This window comes from Podarcis filfolensis (assembly GCF_964270895.1).
Source record: "Podarcis filfolensis genome assembly, chromosome: 10".
Classification (NCBI taxonomy): Eukaryota; Metazoa; Chordata; class Lepidosauria; order Squamata; family Lacertidae; genus Podarcis; species Podarcis filfolensis.
In genome coordinates, this window is record NC_139612.1 from 42,597,294 (window position 1) to 42,603,293 (window position 6,000).

The following is a 6,000-nucleotide window of genomic DNA, read 5'->3' on the forward strand; positions in this document are numbered from 1 at the left end:
TCATACTAAGGACTGTACAGTACTCACGTAAATAGTAATGAGAATCCTTGGCTAATTCAACAATGGAATCCTACATTAGATTTTAGCCCTTGCTGGACCTAGGATTCCAGGATCACAAGGGATTCTGGCATCATGCAGGGTGACCGCCTCCTGTCCAAACCTCACAACAGTATTATGGGGAACAAAAAGAGCTGCTTGGTCCAATTCAGTACTTAAGATTCTGTTTTTCTTCAGCAAGGGTATATAAAATGCATCCTGTCAGAGTCTCCAGCGAAAGGTAGTCTGCAAGGGGCTCACTTTACAACAGAATTGTAAAAATGTATTGTGGGGGCAGGTTATAGCTGACTGGCTTTTAACTGAAGTGCTTGCTGAGTCAGACTGCTGAAGAGTGGGGAGGAGGAAGGCTGCTACAGATGAAAAGTATCGCTGCATCCAAGATGTGGCAGAGAGCTCTCTCGCTTCACTCTTGGCATACCCTTTCTAACCCTGACAGATTGCTGCTGCCATGTGAACAGTTGCCACGTTGTCTCTCAGGAAGGCATTTGACTTGAGGGGAACTGCTAAGTACTGCAGAGCAGAGAAACCACAGAACACCCCCTGTCCCCAAGGGCAAAGCTAGGAGTAAAAGGCCACTCTTGTTCTCCTAATCCCTGCTCAGCCGCCTCCATCTCTGAAAGTGGAGTTACCAGCAGCAATGTGCGGTGGTGGCAGCAGCAGCAGCAGCAGCAGCAGCAGCAGGACACAACAGCCAAGGGAATGAGGTGGACTTGCATGGCCCACAGCGCTGAGTCAAAAGATCTCTATCCTCTAAAACAGCCTCTTGTTGCAACTTATAAGGCCACTTGCAAGTTCTTGGGTGCCTCTGTTTGTCCCTTGCTAATTCTTCTCATCTCAGGATTTCATTTTCCACTCTGAATTGCACTGAGTCAACACCAGAGCTGCAAAGCTGAACAGCCCTACTATGGGATCTTGGCACAACGGCGTGAGTGGAATTGGCACACGGTTAAAGCTCTGGGTTCTACTGTGCTGGGAACTGGCAGTGCAAAAACACACACGCAAATCACCAACTTGTAAACAACAACAACACCCAGGAACGTATTGCAGGCACGCCTACAGACACAAAACCCCACATCTGCTCTCCTACTGCCTAGAATGGATAGAGAGATCATTGCTGCACAGAAGTGACTGGTTAGGAATCACTTCTTCACAGAGCACATACAGTAGTTGAAGTGGAATTTGCTAGTACAGCAAGTAGCAAAGGCAGCCAACTTGGATTTCTTTAAGAAGGAATAAGAAAAGTTCATGGCAGATAAGATATGCACCTTCTCCAATGTCAATGACAGTTGCTGGGACTCATTGGGGGATGGGGAGAGTGCTGTTGCATTCATGCCCTGAGTGCAGGCTTCTCAAGGATCTGGTTGGCCACTGTGAGAATAGGATGCTGGATCAGATGGGCCTTTGGGATGATCTATCTGGGCTCTTCTTGGGTTAAGTTCTCCATTGGTCCTGCCTCCACTGAACATGGTAAACACAAACTCTCAACTCAACCTTCCTGATCTGTATTGCCTAATGAATCTGATCTCATCATTTCAGTTTGACCTTCACATCCTTAGAACTTCATGTCATCATCACCACTCCTATTTATCTGAACTTATAATTATCCAGACATTGTGAATATTCCCCAACTGAAAGGAACCTTTCCATCATTCCACCTGCAAAGAGAAAATTTATCAAAACCAGTGCCCTACCTTTATCAGTCCTATTGGCAAAATCCATACATTTCTGTTTGTCCTGTACTGTTTCCACTGACTGCTGGGTGTCCAAAGATCCTCAGAGCAAGAGGATGTTCATATCATATGACCAAGTGTCACAAGACATTTCCCACGATCTCAGCATATGGTCAAATGTAATGGTTTCATAGGCAAATCTCTTTTTGGGAAATTAGGCTTCAGAACATATTTACTTTGTAGGAGGGCCTTGCCTTAAATACTTAATTGTCACACACTTGTAATTCTTTTATACCAAGGCTAGGAAATCTTTTACCTTCCAAATGTTGTTTGGATCCAAATCCCATTGGTCCCAGCCAGTGTCCTGTCTCTCGCCCTTGAACTCGGAACTTGAACTGTTGTCACGTCTGGAGGTTTTGAAAGTTCTATTGATGAATTCAGTACAACATTCCACCATGGGTATACAGGTTACACACAGGTAAGGCATGACAGAGTACTATGATACATGACTAGGCGCAACTAAGCTATTGATCCAACACTTGACATGCTCCCTCTGAGAGTGGGGTGTGCACAGCTATTCACACAGGCAGGACATGCAAGGTTTGCTTGAACCAGCTCTGTTCCCTTCTTTCTTTGGAGACAAAAGTGGAGGTGACATAGCTGGCTCCCTGTCAGACGTATTCCTGGGTGTCTTCCTTGAGGGATGAGGTGCATAGGGTGTCCAGTACCATAGAGGCAGGCTGTTCTTCTGCTAGGCCACTAGACCCCCTGAATCCAGATCACCACCTCCCAATTTACTAGGACCACCCCTGGGTCAATCTCCTATGCAGTCCTAAGTGCTCATCCCTCAACTTGCTAGGATCTTCCCTTGGGTCGGCCTCCTCCAATTCCCTGTGTTCTTCCCATTCCTCATCCTCATCTGACTACCCTTTCCGCAATGTCTCCATGGGTCTCATGACATCCAGTAGTGGACAGCGGAGTGGGGTAGAGGTACTTTCTGGCAGGTGAATGACTGCTGCTTAAAGGGAAGGGCAAGTGTCAGGGGGGTGGCGCAGTGCATACGAGCTAATAGGAGTGTTGCAGTGACTCTGCTGGTGCTCTTGCAACCTTGATCCTCACCCTCCTCCTGGTAAGCAGCAGCGACTCATCTGCTGGGAGGTCAGACAAGTGTCTCCATGCCACCACTACTCCATTCACTGCTGGTCCCAGTCAGCATGGCCAATCGTCAGGGATGATGAATTCAACAGCCTCTAGAGAGCCACAGGTTCCATGTCCCTATTTCATGCAAATAACAAAAGATAGGGGACTGGGTCAGCCAAAGGCACTGTATAACTTGTATAACACATGCACAGAGTATGGGAAACAAGCAAGATGAATTGGAGCTTTTAATACAGGATGGCAAATATGACCTGGTAGGCATTACCGAAACCTGGTGGGATGAGACCCATGATGGGAATGTAGGAATTGAGGGGTATAACACGTTCAAAGGGAATAGGCCACAAGGATGTTTTCATGGATAGTTGAGATTCCTGCATTGCAGGGGGTTGGGCTAGATGACCCTCGGGGTCCCTTCAAACACTATATAGTTCTATGAGTCTATGAAGAACTGGATAACTACAAAATAAGGAGCAGAACAGCTATATTGATTTGCCTCTCAGATTGTAGCAACGTGAATCATTTTTAGTCAAATAAGCCAGAGGAAAAACAAAACAGGATGTACAGGGACCTTGTGGTTATGCTAACGTGTTCATGAGGAGATGTTTCCTCAATGCCTGTCCCACGAGTGTACATAGATAATTATAGAGACAACTTTTTAAAGAGGCTTGTTATGTACATTGGTAAACTTTAATTCCTTTTCTCTCTTGTCTAGAAGACCACATTCGAAACAACAAGCCCTTAAACCACCGTGTGGCCAAGAAGCCATCCTCTATCCTCCCACAGCTGGCCACAGCCAGAGTGCTAAAATATAGAAAGTTGCTGTCAGATGTCCTCACAAGACCCTCCAGTTAGTGGAGTAGTTGTCAAGTGTGGGGGCAGAAGATTTCCTCAAAAAGCTCAAGTCAGCACTTTTGAGAACATTTGGGACCAACATGTGTAAACACTATGATGGTATTGCTGCAGATATTTAATGGAGAACATATTTATTAGACCAGTTCAAACCAGCTGATGATCTGTCCCATTCTAGGATGCTATCTGGTATGAACTGGTATGAACCACAAGCTAGTGTGAAAAAAACCTTTGCCATGAGTTATTGCAAGAAAAATTGAACGCAGCTGCTCCACTCTAGTTTGTTGCAAGACAATGTCATAGACTAGTGAAGCAGCTGTACAGATGTTCCCCATCCCATGGAGTGCTTCGGTTTAAAGAACTTGTAAAGCCAACATGCATTTTTATCCACAATTGTGGCTTATAGAACATACTTTTAACTGTTGTGTTATTTCATTATGGTTTTATTTTAGTTTGTTTTTAACATTGGTTTTTATTGACATTTTAAATGTATATTTTATATTTTTGGTAAACTACTTCGATATTTTATTTACAGTTAAGCAGTATAAAATTCTGTTAATAAAATACCATGCTTCCTCTAACGGCTCATAATGTGGGGTTGCTGCAAAATTGCAGTTCTTTCTGCATTGCGATTATGAGAGTTGTTTGGAAGATGACTATTGGGTAGTGTCTGTGATGTCATTGATGATGAGCAACACAAGTCCTCCTCCTCCAAAGCCCACTCGTTCAGAAAAGGAGAACTTAAATGGATTACTCTCAAGGCAAAGTTTGGAGAAGCCCCATGCCAGTCTTCCTCCTGCCCCACACAGCCTTGAGATTTTAGCTGGAATATCCTTTGGGACTTTGCTTGGATGATAATACTTATTCCTGTGCAAGTTCCTGCATTCTACGTCCAGTGCTCTTAACCTCTGGTACACTAGATGCGTAGTATTCAGCCTTTTGAATATTGAGTTCTCTTATTTTGGTGTGAGATTGCAGAAGACACCTGTAGGGGTATGACAATCAGAGGAGACACTTCGCTTGTACGACTCTCTGTCCCCTGAGATTCCCTTCTTGTCTTGATGGAACCAAAATGTGGCACGATAGATACTCTGTGGGTGGCTCTTGTGGCTGTTACGGAGGGCAGTCTGGTATGTTCTGGTGGTTCTTGGGAATTAATGAGCCAAGACAAGGATTTGGAATTAGAACCAAACCTCTACGTCTACCTCCACCGACCACAAGGCTGAGTCACTTGCCACATAACTAGTTTTTCCAATACCACTAACAACCTCCTTATGAAGCAGAAGAGGTAGTGGCTGTCTCAACAGCCAAAATGCCCACTGAAAGGTGCGTACTGATGCATGGAGGTAGGCTGCATGACTATGGCAAGGACAGAGAGATAATGCCACCCTAATTTCAATGATCATGGATGGAGTAAGATAGAGACTGGGGAAGTGATAAGTTACCATGGAAGATGAAGGCATCTCTGCCTTGTTGAACAATTAAGAACCTGCTGTGCCCACTGGCCTTTGTGTGATGCTGTTTAATGCTGGATCACTACATAATAAGACCACACTCACCCATAATTTGATCTACTGAGACCTGGGTGGATGTGTTTTGAGGAGTTGATCTGACCCAACTGTGCCCACCTGGACACTTGGTGCAGCATCAGCACAGGAGCTGCTGTGCTCCATAGATCTTCCATAACCAGGAAACACCTCTGTCGGAACTGGCTGTGAGAGCCTACATCCAGTATCGGGCCAAGGAGACACTAAACAATGGCTGTTGTCGGTATACCATCCACCCTCTGCCCAGAGGTCATACAAACCTTGAGCAAAAACTCGGCTGTAAAACCTACACATTGAGCAGGAATGAGTGTCTTCTAGGTTCCAGCTCAGGGAGGGCACAGATCTGAGGAGGCTCCAATTTAGATCTCAGTTGTGTAGAGTTCTAAATCACATGGGGAGCCTCTGTGAGTGCAGGTGGACACTTGCCCCCATCTTCTCCTGTAGGTTTACACCTAAGCAGAATGTCTACATTGGGCTACTATAGCAGGAGATTCTATAATCCAAGGGTGTATGAACACATGGTAATTAGCTTCAAATGGACCACACCTGATTGAATCAAATGTAGCACACCAACTTTGTCTCAAATAGGTGATTTAACTTGTGTTGCAGACATGACCTAAGAGCTATTGCGTCAAATAGGTTATTTAAGAGATATTACTTACTTGACGTCCCATGGAAAGACAAGAGGAAGCTTCTCCTAAGCACCAGCTCACTGTCCA

The 6,000-nt window shown here is 45.0% G+C and overlaps 1 long non-coding RNA gene across 2 annotated transcripts in view; it reads right to left on the reverse strand.

Annotated features, from left to right (window-relative positions):
- LOC310743794 overlaps positions 1-5,683 on the reverse strand; it is an 8,230-nt gene extending 2,547 nt beyond the window's left edge. The window contains exons 1-2 of one of the 2 annotated variants that reach the window (XR_014539231.1): positions 5,542-5,683; positions 2,044-2,134 (exon numbers count right to left, since the gene is read on the reverse strand). This is a non-coding gene — a long non-coding RNA (uncharacterized lncRNA). Of the gene's footprint in view, positions 1-2,043; positions 2,153-5,541 lie in introns of both variants that reach the window. The other variant, XR_014539232.1, reaches the window with a different exon arrangement.
- Positions 5,684-6,000: the final 317 nt, after the last annotated feature.